General features: G+C 39.4%; 1 pseudogene across 1 annotated transcript; it reads right to left on the bottom strand.

The window, feature by feature from the left end:
• Window positions 1–4435: 4435 nt before the first annotated feature.
• LOC103712025 (conserved oligomeric Golgi complex subunit 1-like) lies at window positions 4436–14498 on the bottom strand (annotated as a pseudogene). Its single transcript, XR_015968519.2, has 6 exons — window positions 12129–14498; window positions 11720–11914; window positions 8102–8406; window positions 7758–7943; window positions 6067–6247; window positions 4436–5154 (listed from the first exon to the last, which is right to left on the bottom strand). The product of XR_015968519.2 is annotated as a conserved oligomeric Golgi complex subunit 1-like (transcript).
• Between the last annotated feature and the right edge of the window lie 1737 nt (window positions 14499–16235).

Here is a 16235-nt window from a genome sequence, read left to right as displayed (position 1 = left end):
TTGAGTCATACAGCGATGGTCATTTAGTTCTTACATAGTTTTGTGTATAGCTATTTCAGCTTATTGTGATATCAAAGGGATCACTTTTAGGTTTACCATGATAAATCATTTTGCTTCTATGTTTGTGCCTTTAGGATTGTTTGGAGCCCTGGGGGTGGAGCTGCATGCAGCTCGAGTTATAGATGCGGGCCCGCTGCATGATTTAAATTATTATCTTATTTGAAGATACATGATATGATAACAATAAACATGGAAAATAATGTTGCATGAATGTTGAATGGAAAAGATTTGCCGAGTTCTATAACAACGTATGATAGAATGATGCTAGAGTATTGAATGACTTTCAATTAGTGTGGGGATGTGATATTCGCTATTCTGAAGTAGCTTGAGCACCTTGCAAATATCAAGGGAATGAAATTGTTCAACTTTTATGCTTGTACTGTTTGCTAAAATATGTTACGATCTTACTACCATATCGGTGTTTTTTCCTTTCATTGTCTACATCATGATCCTTACATCTCTAGGAGGGTTAGAATGGAAAGTTATCTAAGCGATGAGACTTTGAAATTGTCCTGAGTATGCCAAGGCGCACTTCCTAGCAAAAGATTAACTTGGTGCAGATGTCTGGAAGGTTGGAGTAGAAAATTTTGGCTAGATATCCTGAACCTGATTGAGGTAGCGTTTGCTTTGGAGAACGGCTTGGCTAAACCGTGGAGGTAATTAAATTGTTATATTTGAGTTATACTATTGACAAATCGATGGAGATCCTTTTGTGTAGCTTTTTGAAGTTACTTTATGTGTTACAACGGAGGGGAGAGGCCAACAGTTGGCTACGATTCGAGGCATTTAACCAGTATCACTAGCAGCATCCTGATTCCTGGACAACATACGGCAACGCATGTTTCTCGTTTGCAAGCGGCGAACTCTAGTCGAGCTAGCATACAAGGATAAAAATACGTAACATCTGAAGTTGAGAGACAAGTCTAGCGTTTACATAAAAGAACTTGTTATTCTGTAATCATGTGGGCTTTTAAAGGAGATAACATGTACAACAATTAGTCAAAGGTGACGAAGAAATATTGCAAATATAATATATTTTTCATAAACATATAAATGATGATTCCAGCTAAAGCGCCAGATTGAAAAAAGTTTTTGACGGATCGCACCGCTGAAATCGAAATGATTAAATATATATATATATATACACATATCATCATAAAGTCCATAGCAGGCCGTCCATCGTAGGCAATCCATCAGCTGAAAGGTTGTCCTTGACCAAGAGATGCCCGAAGTGGTGCATAAACATTGGCAATATAAGAAAGCATTCTACCATCCCGATGGCATCCACCTCGTGCATCCGCGTCGACCAGACATGGTCCATGGACCAAGCTGACAGTCGCATTTGACAATGGATGACTAAACTGACCATCGCATTTATCACTGCGGACTCCGCGCGATCAGCGTTGTCATTTTGGCATATAGGATCCAGCAAAAAGTAGTTCGAGCTCAGGATATATTCAGTCTCATATGATGAAGTTTCAGAAAAAACCTTACATTCTATGCTTATAGAAAGTGTCCAATATATAACCGTGTCCCCTGCAACCACCGTTACATATATGTATTACATTGTACCCGCTCACAGCAATACACGACAGACTGCATGTAACTATCAAACCATGATAATGCCATCCTGACCACTTGGTAGATGTTCTTGACAACTGCAACTGGAACAATGTGTCATGGCTTAATAAATGGTCAGAAACCATTGTCAGCTTACAAAGAAGCATAACAGCACAAATAAATTCATAATCTGCAAGCAATGATCAAATGACTCCTTAAAGACATTAAGTTCGTGAAACAACTACCATACTACAAAAAATAACTACAATACAAATGATTCATAGGATGGCAAACAAGGATCAAATGACTCCTTAGAAATATCAAGTTCATGAAACAATTGCCATCCTAGACAGAATAACAACATCAAGTTGAACTAAACAACGATTAGATGAGGCATTTGCATGTTCAGATTTTATATGAGGATTAAAATTAGCGAGGAAAGCTATCCAATGTCGATAATAATCGGTATACATAATTTAGGAAGCTATTTGATGACACGATAGTAAAACTAATTTGACTTGCTGTTATTTATAATTCGACCACCATCTTAGCCATTCCTGATACATCTTTTCTGTCCACGTAGCTGCTGGAAAAGCCCAAACTCATAATAAGTTTTGACCCACTTTTTTTACCTTCCTTTCTATACATTTTCTGACCCAATTTCTTTTCCTTTCAAAATAATCTCAGTTATAACTAGTGCATACAAGAGTCCTCCATAACCTGAATCTAGATTGTTGGTAGTTACATAATTTTAATTTCAGATGATTATATTTTAAAGAGCCAACCTTATTACAACATTATGTTCAATATAACTGTAACTTCAAACTAGCTCATCACTAGCTATGGAAGATCTTATCCCAGTAACGGTAGCTCCAAAGATCCCTGCCCCCATGCATATATAAATTCACATACTCTTTCATATTTACCCTTCAGATGCACGCACTCCCAAAGAAGTCAAAAATTAAGAAGCAATTCGATACTTATTAAGTGCTTCGGAAACCATGACAGAGATACAAAGAAAGACAGTGAACCACAGAAAATAAAGGTTATGACCAAGTTCAATAATCACATCCACCAAGATCTAAAAAAGTGTGGCCTGTATATTGGTCAAATAGATGCAACCAATTAGGAATGCGAGAACAAAACAAACACAGCAAGCAAGAATGTATTAAATAGGAATTGTCAATGGTTAGTAAACTGATAAAGATCATAGACTAGGGCAATTCTATGGAGAACATGATAAAGAACATGATCAAGAATCACCTGATGCCAATGAGGGCATTTAATGTGAAAATGAAGTCAAATTACCAATTACCAATAACATATTGTGGCTGCTACCAGTTTAACAAACAATAACATGATAACAAGATGAGACAACTCAAGCACAAGTAAACATTGCAAACAATATACAATATCTTGCAAGAAACAGAGGCAAGTATGCCAATGCACTCTAAAGCATAAGTTAGAACTGAAACTAGCAATTAAACCATTAAATCAGCCAAAACTAACAATTAAACCATTAAATCAGCTATACCTTTAGCATAAATCTGGTTTAATGCACAGCTAAGAAGAAAAAAAACATTATACCATACAATCACCTGCATTAATGACATATATCAGATATAATGCATTCCTGAGAACCAAAAAAAAAAAAAAAACAAGAGAGCAGCGAGAACCTACCTGAATGGATTAGCCACAATGCTACCAGTGTCAATAATGTAAAGGAGAATTTTCAACACCCGCAGAAAGTTTTTTGGATTGTCCAACATGAACGCTACCTGTTTAGTCTTTTTCATACATCTTTTACATGTGCTTAAGTTAAAGATGAATGGCAGGATGCTGAACCTTATCATTTGGAACCATGATCACGATTCTGCCCTTGATTGCCCAAAACAACACCTTGGTCTTTCTGATTATATTTGAAGCTCTGGAGAAGAGCTTGCAGGGCAAATAGAATCAGGCGGTTCATGAGCAGAACAGCAAATGTTTACAAGATCATTCTATGAATAATTTCTAAGATTTGTTTGGGTATCGTAGAATCTATTGTCTTCAAAACTCTTTTACCTTGTTTCTGTAACAGGCACCGTAATCTAACATGTATCCAAGTTTGGTTATGTGCATAGTATTATGATATCGTTGAGGTCTGTGATCAAACAAATACTTATTGATACTCATGTTATGGGAACAGACAAGCAGAGTACAAGCATATGAGTTTCAACTCATGCTTTATGTATCTATTCTTACTCTGACCAACCAGAGAAAACCAATGCCCACTAATGCAGTTTCTACCCACCTCAGTCACCAGAATATTGAATCATCTAACAGAGGCAAAGCAAGAAAACTAGAGTGGGCTTTCTGACTGATCTGTAGCCTCAATTATCCTTTGTTGGACCAGAAGCCCCTTGAAACTATTTGAGGTAGCTTATCCAGCAAGTCAGACTATGACATTCAATAAAGACTGTTAAGAAAAGGGACTTATGCAATATTGCTGATTTGACTGTAACAAGCAGCTTATTATAGATGTCTTACTGTTTATAGGGAGCCAGGGATAACAACCAAAAACTTTCACCACCTAATAAATTGGCAAAAGAATTTCATGATACGAAACTGGACTGAGTAAGACTAGGAAAGAAATAAATACCAGAACAAAACTTTTACACTAAGCAGTTCTGAGTGACATATCTGATCCTTGGACATCAGCCTGATTCTGAGAAGATATTCATACAGAGCATCTGGAAGTTCCCAAAACTCCACAGTACCCACTAATATGCCAATCATGGAAGTGTCTGGGCTAAGCGACAGACTGCTTTTGGAATTTTAATATAATTGGAAATTTAATGTATAAAACCTCCAATAATTTATTCAGAAGTTTTTCAGGCATCAGTCATTGTCAAACAAAACAAAACACCAATACCCTAGATGAGATACACAGCCTTCTTTTGAAACAAGTTTAATGGCTCAAACACAACTGGATCTGCTTGCTCTTTTATTTTGATATGCTACAGATGCAGTAACATACACAACAGTAATTGCTCACCCAATTTTTTACAATTCATTTGCTCAGATCACCTCTTCGACTTCCAAAATTGAATGAATGATCTTCCCCTATCATTGCTAAGCTTTCTTACACCAAACTTTAACCAAATGGGAGAAATCTTCAATGGGTATAAATGAGAAACAGAGTTGAAATATCAAGTAGCAGAAGATTTCATCCTCCCAGCCTCTCATCCATGTCTGTAAGGGTTGCACCCAGCTGCGGCTAGCAGTCTGCAGTTCCAACCCTCTGATTCTAGTGGTATATGTATGCACCAACTACAGGAATCCCTCTTCAGAAGAGCCTAGGACCATTATCAACTAAGAGTCAAAACTGGTGGCACCTGATGTAAGAGATGACAGAAGTCCTGCTGCCGGGCCAGGAAGCATGTCACCAAATGTTGACATAGCAGCTGCTGACCTGTCCTTGAGCTTGCCAGCTTGGCCATCAGAAAGCATAGATCCCCACCTTGATGCACTCTCTCCAAATTTGTTGCCAACCTGTTCATTTGGAATGACCATGATAATGTGCAGTTCAGTTAAAAACAAGATTCTGAATTTTGGAGAAAAACTCTTGAAAAATAGCAGGCCGTGTATAACCCAATTGTTAAAACAAAATTATATCAAATCTTTCAAAATGAAGTTAATACAGAACTTGGTAACTCATTAAATATTGCTAAGGCCAACACCACATCTCCTTAAGCTGAAGTCCATCCATGGATTCAGTTCCAAATTGGTTCGTAGATAGTGAGACCTCTATAAAGATGGTGAACGAGATTCATCAAAATGGGAGAGGTTAGTGTTGTAAACAAGTGATTTATATTTAGTCATTTTATAAACTCAAGTATCTGATCCTGTAGTAACTTTGAGAGACATTAAGATATTGTCCGAGCATACAATTCTGAAGGACCTGAAATCTAGGAGAAATGAACCTATGTAAGACATGCAGTCTTCCAGAAGATCTCCATGAAGTGAACCCACCCCAAAAATAGACTTACATGTGCCTCTAGCTGAATCAAATGTAGCACTTTCACATTTAATCAGATTTAAAAGTGTGTACAACATATTCAGTAATAAATCATGCGTATTGCTAACAGGCTAATATACATTTAACTTCACGAGTTTCGAATGAAGCAAAACAGATGAGATAGAACAAGTATTCCACAGTTCAGTACTATGCATTCCTGACTATGATGTGTATAATAAGCATTTTATGAGGATACTGTTTTAATTACAATGGCAAAGTGAAATTCCAAACAGGAGACTTCCTTATCTGGAATGCTCAAGCTTATGTACCATTGTAAAATTGAAAAATTTGGGCAAAAACTGGTGATAAAATGATCATTGGCTTGACAAGACACTCAAAATTACTCAACCATATACCAAGTAGGGATGACTTTATATGAGAAATACCTGGGTCATGATGGATTTTAATAATGGTGTTGCAACTCCAAAACTCAGAGTATCATCAAGCTCAGGCTTTGGAGACCTTTCTCCATTCGAATATGCTTTCCAAGGACTACTCGATAATGTATCATCGGCTGACATCTGAAGGGCTGATTTATGTGCTCCTCTTGAAGATAAGGCAGGAGCACTGAAAAGAAAAGGGCATTACTGGTTAGAAGCACAGAATCATTAGCAACATAGTAAATGTATATGAAGACTGATGAGCGATAAACCTAAGGAAATAATTTTCTTGTAGCCAAAAAAATCATAAATCTACAGTATAGTTAAGCATATTATATCATCTTATTAAAATCTTCGCATCTAGTTTAGTATAGATCCCAAGCTTCATCTTATGTCATTAAAAAGGGCATCCTAATGCACAAAGCTCCTACCACTATGGGGTCTGGGGAGGGTCAGATGTACGCAACTTTATCCCCACATGCGAAGAGTCTATGTTCGACCTACGACACCAAGATCACAATGGAGCAACTTTACCATTGTGCCAAAGCTCGCCCTCTATATTGTATCATTCATCCAAACAATCCAATCACAGCTCAAAAGTACCTTGAGTGGCAAATATTACATGTGGGGTTTTTTTATTAAAAGATGGTGACAACGTGCAAAAGTATCAAGCTTAGTGGCATAACTTAGTTACCACATCCACTTCAAAAACCCACTTTAGATCTTTGTCCAGGTGCTTCCAAGTTTTGCAGTTCATACACCTAGCTATGTCAGACACCACCTCATTTCCAAGTACACAAATTAATTTATTCCTTTGTTTCCACACTTAATGAAAAAATCATATAACAAAAGTTGTTTAAAATGTATACATATATGAATCAGATGTGAATAATATCCATGCTTGAATTTAACCAGTGTAGACACATCGTATATTTGCAATATTATTGGCACATGACTAATAAAGATTAAAGTGATTCAATATCATTTTATATAGAAAATAATAATGCCCTAGAACATTGTAAGGCAATTTCAAGTCATTGTCAATCCAAGCTTCTAAGTAGCTTCCATCTACTACAGAACGTCTCTTACTTAATAGCTTCTTATCCAAAGTCTGCTTAGATTGGGGAACATTGAACCAACGAACATATATCTTTAATGGTGTCACTAAGTGCCGGTTGTATTGCTAATACAATGTTAAAATTAAACTAAAGTTTTATTTAACTTGTTAACAGTTGCCACAACATGCTTGCATGTAACAAAATGAAGATTTCTTAGTAAAAGAATGAGAATTTTATTTCTGACCATTGCAGGACTAATTCATCTGAATGTGGTGCATGGTTCTTAACAGACCATTATACTGAATCTTAATGATATAGTAGCGTGCTACCATATGGGTTCTGGAGTTTGTTGTCATGGTTTCCACAACTCTTGGTACTAGCAGATAGGATAACAAAAAGAGTCGTGCCATATATAGTCACAAAAGCCTAAATTTCTGAAAGAATCTGTTATTGTTGAAGGCTGTGTAGAAAGTATTTTTGAAGAGCCCACGCCCCCAAGCCCTATGACCAGTAAGTACATTAAATCATAAACCCATGATGTGGATTATGGAGTTGCTTTTGATATTAGGCAATATATCCAAGAGATACTACTAATACACTTCAAGATAGTATCATATAAATGACAAGAAGAGTGTCAACCTGATTGGAAGGTATTTGAATCGTGGAACTGTAGAGCATCTCATTATATTTGAGTCTGTATTTGATTTTGTGGGCAACTTTTGTACAGTGTCAGTGTACATGCGATTAAGCTGAACCAAGAACCCGAAGAGGACTGCAAATCGCTTATACGATTGCTTTTCATTTTCCCAGAGGTAAGGCTCATAACTGTGAAATCCACAAAGAAATATAGTCAAAAACACATTAAAAGCATTAAAAAGTAAAAAAGAGGGAAAAATCTTCTCTAACCAATAGAATAGGAGAAATAGTAAAAAGATTCAAATTTAATTTCTGTCCTAACAGAAGCATTTATGAGAAGAGCTTACATAGCCCAGTCAATGGGATCCAGCCTTTGTGAAAGTTTATTTATCATTTTCATTGCAAGTTCTGTATTAGCAGAACCAGGCTGGAGTTCTGGCTGTTTCCGTCTAAAAGGAAGCCTTTGTGTCATAATTTTCGATGACTTCTCTTTGGCATTCATTTCAGTATTCCTGTAGGCAGAATCTTTGCCTCCAGATAGAATGTCGGCAATGAAACGTAGGTCTAACAAAATCTGCAGTGCTCCTTTTTCTGAAACCTGAGCTTCACCACCCTTCGTACTTGATAAGAAATTTTCATAGATAGCCACTACCTATTACACATTTAGGGCAACATGCACGTGAGGGATTACTATCATTAAGAACTGTGTCAAGGCATGGCAGGACTATTGTCTACTTGTAACTAACAATACACAGCCAGCTCACTTTTGAAAATAATTTGGTTTAGGTGAAAATAACAATTGGCATTCAAGAAATATGACTCTAATGAATCTCATGAGGATTCCTCTCACATACATAATTGACTTGCTTTCAAACTTAAAAAATAGAAATTAATACTTTCTTCATTAATTTTTGCATTGCTGCTGCAAATGGATTTTCTTTGTTTACACACGCATACATACATACATACATATACACACACATACATACATATATACATACATACATAGATATATATATATATATATATGTGCATGTGTTTGTATGTTTTTTGCTTGCAATGCTTACATACAGAGTTTCATCCTATAACAAGCTATACAACCCTGCGAAGTTTTTTACTACTAAGGTTTGCAATCTCGATACTGGATTATGTACCTGTACCATACTGATACGGTGTTAGTACACCTGGTACAGGAGGTCGGTTTGGTGTACCAATATTCAGTATGCCCCTCGTATTGAGCTAGGTTCAATACCGATATAGTATGTTATGCTCAGTATGAGGCAATATGCACATACAAGAACCTTTTTCTCAAGTGCATTGTTATATTTTTTGTGATAAATGTCTAATAAAGTTTTTGATGGAAACTAGATCATTCCATCTTTCGTCAACATCAATTGTACTTTGCAAAATTTTAGCAACAATGCCAGAGAGTACTATTTGCCATGCCCCTTAGGGTACAAGACCAAATTGATTAATGGTCCAATTGAAGATTAAGACCATTCAAAATTTTGATAAGATTATTGATATTATAGCACCTGAAATGTTTTTCATCAGCTAACAACTCCATGATAAATTTGGTCCACAATTATCATCAAGATCCATTGGCATCAATGTAAAAGTTAATTATAATAAGACAATTAGTGAAAGTGTAAGGGTCAGCCTTGATGCAACAGTAAGGTTGCTCCATCGTGACCTGAAGGTTACAAGTTTAAAACGTTCAAACAGGCTCTCTGCACACAGGGGTAAGACTAGTAAATTTGACCCTCCTCAGATCCTGCACTGGTGGGAGATTCATGCACTAGGCTACCCTTTTATAATTAGCGAAAATGTCAAACAAACTCCTCGAAGATTTGATCCACAGAGAATCCAAGAGGCCAACATGATCAACATCCTGTCAAATGATAGAGACAATATACAGGGTTTTCTCAACATTAATTCATTGAACCTTATTGATCAAGAATAAATGGAATGAGACATCAAACTTGATAATTTATCTTTTTGACCAAAAATACAGAAATATCATATTAGAAGATATGAAGAGGAAATAGATGCCTATAACAAGATCGAAAACTCTAGGCTTTAGAGAAGGAATTATATAATAATCAATTGATATAATTTTCATGGAAACCAACAGATATCACAAATGAACATTTGGGGGAAAACATTGTTACAAGGTTCCATAACATCATGAAATTCATACGTTTGGGAGTGCAGAGTGGCGGGATAGCAAATATGCCCATCATGGCACAGAGGAGACCCATGTGGAGGCACTAGTGATAGGCACCCGATTCCAAAAGCAGGTCGAGGAACTACTTAGGGCACTCACACCCTTATATCAAGTGCTAAGGATGTTGATAGTGAGATATACCCCCAAATGATCTTCCTTTATCTTATGATGCTAATAGCCAAAGTCACGATCAAGGAGACTAATCCGATATATTCCAATAATTGTATTAGCATCATAAAGGAAAGGTGGCATACCTAAATGGATAAGGAATTGCATCTATCTAGGGCTGCAAATGGGTCGGGTCGGATTGGGGCATGCTTGACCCTGACCCAACCCAGTTTCATGTACATGTCTTGATATTGGATCCAAACCCAATTCAGTAGATGATTGGGTTGGGTCATGTCCATAGAAAATATTTTAGACCCAATAGGTTGTTCAAATCAGGTCGAGGTCATGTATGAGCCAGACCTAATCCAAAATATTCGAGTCAGTGTTGGGTTCGAGTTGGGTCCAGTTCAAGAACAAGTCTGCATTTGTTTACTAACAAAATTTCATAAAGAAAATTTTGTTCTTACTTCTGAATTAAATTGAATTTTAACTACCACAAAGTTGTTTGCTAATATGGTCAAAACTCTATGAATTAATGTTTATCTAGAATTGCAATATTCAAGATGTCAATAACCTCAAAGCCAGCCTTTCTTAATGTAGCAGATTAGTTTGAGCGATTTTCTCTTGACAGAGAAAAAGAAGAAATGACTTGGAATACTTTCTTTGGTTCAATTTGGGTTAGGTCGGGTTGGGTAACTAATAAGAAACCCCAAAATATGGGTCGGGTTGGGGAATACTTCTTTTGAATTATGGTGATAAAGATGAGAAATGACAAGGTGCCAAGAAACCTAGTGACATTGATTGTCCAACTTGCTAACAAATGTAATAGCAAGTTCTAGCTTAAATCTTCTAGCAGGGATGTCACCCTCATTTCACAATGTCTATGGAATCTCACTCCCGCTCTTCCTGAGGGACTTTATTTTTAATCTTTTTATCTTATAGTTTTTTCTCCTTTTTTTCCTTTTCTGATGTAAATATAGGAAATCCCATAAACTGATTCTCGTGAGAGGTAAGCTCCTCACTGCTGCACCCATATTTGCACCCTAACCTACTATCAATCTGACCAACTAAGGGAAAACCCCTAACAAAAATAGACAGGAAGGCAGTACAAGATAAGTAGTTGCTTTTGTAGGTCTTCTTCCCTATATAGTGTGATGGCCCTGCCTTTTCTCATTAATCATGTTGCTTGGGATAGCAACAAGAAAAACTGGCAATGTACTGAGCACCTCTTAGGCAACAGCAACATTCACGCAGTCAGCGATATCAATATCAAGAGAATAAGCAAAAAGAACATCTTGAGAACATCTCAGACTAGGATTTGGAGCAAAGGATAGAGAACATGATGGCTCGCATCTTAAAGTTATTAAGATCACACCTTTATGTCAAAGCTTCCATTTACAAAAACCCACTAGTCAACTACTAGTCATCAAGAAACTGTCAACACAAGTTGTTAGAAAAAATCGATATTACCTGGTTGATTATTTTTTTGAAAAAATGAAGATGAACAACCAACCAGAACATGCAAGCTACATCATGTAATGAGTAGTAAAACCAAAGTGGTGCAGGTATTGGCATAGGCAGATAGCAACAATTTGTTAACTTCTATACACGAGGAAATGAAGCAACATACCTTCTCCATTACTCTCGATGCAAAATTTTGCAATATTATTTTATCAAGAACATGGCCTCCAACTTTATGAATTTCTAAGCATGCTTGAAAGAGAAAAGATGTGATATAGAGGGAAGGCATGGAAGGAAGAGCTATTTTCATCTCCAAAGGGCCATCAGTGGACACTTCTTGTTTGATTACAGTCACTTCCCAACCCTGAAAAGAATCTTTTTATCATTAGAAATCATGAGTTGAAGCTTAACTTTTTTTCAGACAACTACCAGGTCCAATGAAGAAGGAATCAAAAGGCCAGAGTATATAATCCAAGAAAGAATCAAGAGTTCAGTATGTTATCCTAGAAATATGATCATGGAAAACTACAAACAGCAGTACAGAAAATATCCAGAATATTGAGCAAAACCACCCATACCCGCAAAGGAGTTGTTGCAGATAATGCATCATCCTTGTTGAGATCCTTGGAAAGAATAACTGATAGCTCATTAGACACCCATGTTATCCATAAGCTATGAGCTCTGATACAGAGTTCTTGCAAAGTTTTCTCTAGCTCATCAAGTTTTGGGTTCTTGCTGTCATCCACAGCATACAATGCAGCAGCAGCTGAAATTGTTTGCTTTCTGGGGTTATCAGAAAATTGCCTTCTAGGGCTCCTGGGGCTATCAAATGTATGTCTTCTAGGGCTAAAAGAGACTGGAGAATCAAAGGCCACCTTAGATTGCCTTGGCAAAGGTGATGATAGGCTAGTAAATACTGCACCACTTGTTTCTTTCACCCACTGCCTTGGGGAACCAAGTATCACAGGTAGGTGACTAGAATGGCTACGCAATGCAAATAAGAGATGCCCAATGAAAAGAGATCTTTCAACAATTACAGAGGGTCGTAGAGAATCCTTATCCCCTTTGTTGCTTCCTAAAGAAGCTGACAGATGTGCAATTTCATCATGAAGTTCCTTCACTATAACTGATATGGTCTTGTAACACTTCTCCTGAATATATGGCACTAGTTGCTTCAACCTCAGAGTAGAATTATGAGATTCTACAAAACATAATAGATCATCCAATATGCTTCGGCATTTAGTGTCCACTGCATCCCTAATCCTACTGACTTCAGGGCCAAAAAATGCATTGAGACAGCTCCGGAAATCATTCTCATCAGCAGTTGGTTTAAAGCTATACAAAATTCCTGTTTTCTTTTGGTTGGGCTCTGAAAACCAAAACCCACCACCAGTAGAAGGCTTCTTCAAGTATGTTTGGAAATCATTCTCGTCTTTAGGACCTGCAACTGCCACAATAGATTTGATTGAATTTCTCATATTGATGTCTCTACTCAAGTTCTCAAATTCTGAATGGACGATCTCCTTCATCCTCTTCAGGAATGCTGCTTCCAACCTATCTTCTAAGGTGTCCTTTCCGTCCTTCAAAATGTGCTCGCGAATCTGGTTCCATGGTGACTCGATTTCAGAGCCAAAGACGCTCCTCAGCCACTGTTCCAAGCTCTCCTCGAGCCCCTCCCGGCCATCAAGAGCCTTCCACACCAGCTTCTCCACAGACCCCAGGCCTTCTCCACTTCCAATTGCATCCACAAGATGCTTTCCATTCGCCAATTGTCCGAATATCTCATCGCAGCAGCTCTTCAGCCACGAGGAACAGGTCTGGGCAATGAACTCCGGCTCAAGCAATACCATTGCCGACTCCAATTTCTCCCTGTGCGACTTCCACATACTCACCTCCTCCTCCGGATTCGGAATCCCTCCAAAGAGCTGTGTCCCGGGGGGCGATCCAAGCACGGTCTTGTAGAACAGCGGCATCTCATTCAATGCAAGAACGAAGAGCTCTCCGACTTGCCCACACTAGCCCTAATGGTTCTGCCCACATCACAGAGAACAGAAGAAAAAGATTCATCGGAGTCGACGTGCGCACCGTCCAGCTTCTGCGAGATCCACGATCGCCTCGAGTCAAGAAAAAGCCCTAACACCTGCTTGGGATTGAGATCGTCGATGGTGGCGGCGGCGGAGAGGGCATCGGCGTAGGCGGAGACGGAGAGCCCCCGGTCCATCAGCCGCTCGCCGCTCCGCTGGGAGATCTGGGCCTTGAAGCTCTCAACGATCTGCCACTGGTGCCCGAGCAGCGGGAACATGGCGAGGGCATTCGCGTCGCCGCCGCCGGTGACGAGGCCGTGGACCGTCTTGGCGCGGAGGTAGCGGCCGGAGGCCTCGAGGAGCATGGACTCGTCGAGGCAGCCCCAGATGTTCTCCGGGGTGTCGACAAGGTACTTGACCCGAGAGGCGATGCCGTAGACGCGGGCGCGGGCGGGGTTGTGGGCGAGCTTGGGGTTCTCGGGGTTGCCAGTGGAGGTGGAGAGGGAGCGGAGAGCGGCGTCGATGGCGGTGAAGTTGGAGGAGATGGCGTCGCAGGAGGACTGCATGAGGAGTATGGAGTCGGCGGACTCGATGAGGTCGCGGTAGCTCTTCCCGACGAGCTGCCGGAGCTCCTCCTTCTTCTCCTCGATCTCCCGCCGAGTGGCCGCCTCTACGGCGCGGATCTCCGGGATCGGCCATGTCCGGAATAGGGACTCCGCGTCGCGGGAGCCAGCGGCGGCCGATGTCGGGATTTCCGCCGCCGGCAGCGCCGAAGGCGATCTCATGGCGATGGATCCGGAATGCCTCTTCTTCTCCTTCAAATCAAATCCAAAACCCCAACCGTGACCCTAACCGTAACCTTAGAGGAGATTGAGACGGGGGGAACTCGCGAACGCCAGATACAGGGGGAAGGAGGAAGGGAGTGGAGCCGGCGGAGGCGAGAGGTTGGGGTGCTGTAACGGGCGAGACGGCACGTGAAACTGAATCAAGCGGGAAGTCTGGGGGCGGTGGCGCGACCTCATGAGCCACGACTGCGCCTCAAAGCTTTTGTAAAGATGCGGGTCCACTCTCCGGATGTCGGTTGGTTCGTGCAATAGAAAAGAATTTGAAATCAGCTTGCTCGAGATAAATTTGGATGGCAGTATTTTGAAGAGCGGAGGTAGAAAAAGGAAAGGCTTTGTGATTTGAAACCACGTATCGAGTCTCATAGCAGCCAGCAATCTAGTAGAGTTTTAGCGTATGCAAGATGTGTGTTAGATGCAGGTAGCATTTAACTAGAAGGTGACTCGGCCATAGTGATCGACTAGATTCAGGGACAACACAGCAATGACGATCAGCACCCGCTGCTTCGGGACATTTGCAAGATTTTAGAGGGCTTGATGTTTTCTGACTCACTTTTGTCTTTCGGAAAGCGAATAGCGCCACCGACTGCGTTGCTTCTTTTGTTGTGCATCACTCAAGAGAATTTTTTTGGGAGAGCCTTGAGACTATTCCTCCCACTTTTCATCAGCTTTTCTTGTCCGATAGTTTTGGGTGCACTCACCCTCATCTATCATGAGTTGCCGGCGCATAGAAAAAACAAAAGAATTTAAAATCTAGAACGGATCTTCTTCTGAAAAAAATGAAATTATACTTATGCCGCATTATCCCCAAAAAAAAGTGTTTTATAAAAAGAATAGGAGTCAACTTTCTAAACCATATCTCTATAAATACCTAATTAGGATAGGCCACATACTTATTTTGTTGATTATTGTATGTGATGCGGGGAAGCATGAAGAAAAAAATGGTTCACAATGCTGCTGGATCTGAGGGAAACTCAGAACCAAATAAACACCGCAAAATCACAAGCAAAACTCTGTCTTGCAACCAGAAACAGAGCACAAAAAATAGGAAATTCACGCTACGCTTTCAACGTGTTTTCTTATTAACAACGACGGCTGAAAAAACAAATTTCCAAGAAGAGAACATAGCCCCTTCCAACGAACCTTATATAGGATCACAAAGACACCCTAATCTCTCGTAACAATCAGACTCAAAGAAAGCTAAACCCAAACCAACAAGACTCCTAATTCCAACTTAATCCCAACCCAAAACAAACTCAATGCAACAATCCACAAAGACTCTAGACTTGATGCAACCAAAACATAATTCTAAAACAAAAGGAACTCCTAATCACGGCTCCATGGCTGGGTTTCAATGATGTTCATCCCTCGGGATCAGTGTCTTCATCCCTATTGCGCTCTGATTTTCAGGGATCTTCCATGTCCAACGCTCCATTTCTTTGTTCCGCGGTTCTTGTTCGATGGGAAGAAAGTTTTGTTCGATGGGGAAGGACCCATCCTGCATTAGTATGACCCGGTTTATGATATTAGTATTAGATTTTGATATTCCGATGATTGGATTATAACTTTTTATCTCGCATCGTGGGACCTATGCAAGATAATTTTTGGATCTTTTCTATATTTTTAAAAATCTTATGCATGCAAATATTTTCCTCTTGAATAATGCGAATATGGCATTGCAAAATTTCTATAATTATAACTTTTTGCAGTACATTCGTAAATAGTTGACTGCCCTTAGTCGGACACTCATAATAAATTTATGTGCTTGGTAAATTGACTTCTCCCCTGGCTTCAAGCTAGTCAGTCCATCATGGAGAGA

This window comes from Phoenix dactylifera, chromosome 9, assembly GCF_051530095.1.
Source record: "Phoenix dactylifera cultivar Ajwa chromosome 9, Ajwa_hap1_PhDact_Kaust_v1.1, whole genome shotgun sequence".
Classification (NCBI taxonomy): domain Eukaryota; kingdom Viridiplantae; phylum Streptophyta; class Magnoliopsida; order Arecales; family Arecaceae; genus Phoenix; species Phoenix dactylifera.
The sequence above is the reverse complement of the archived record's forward strand: the minus strand, read 5'-3'. Positions and strand labels throughout refer to the sequence as shown.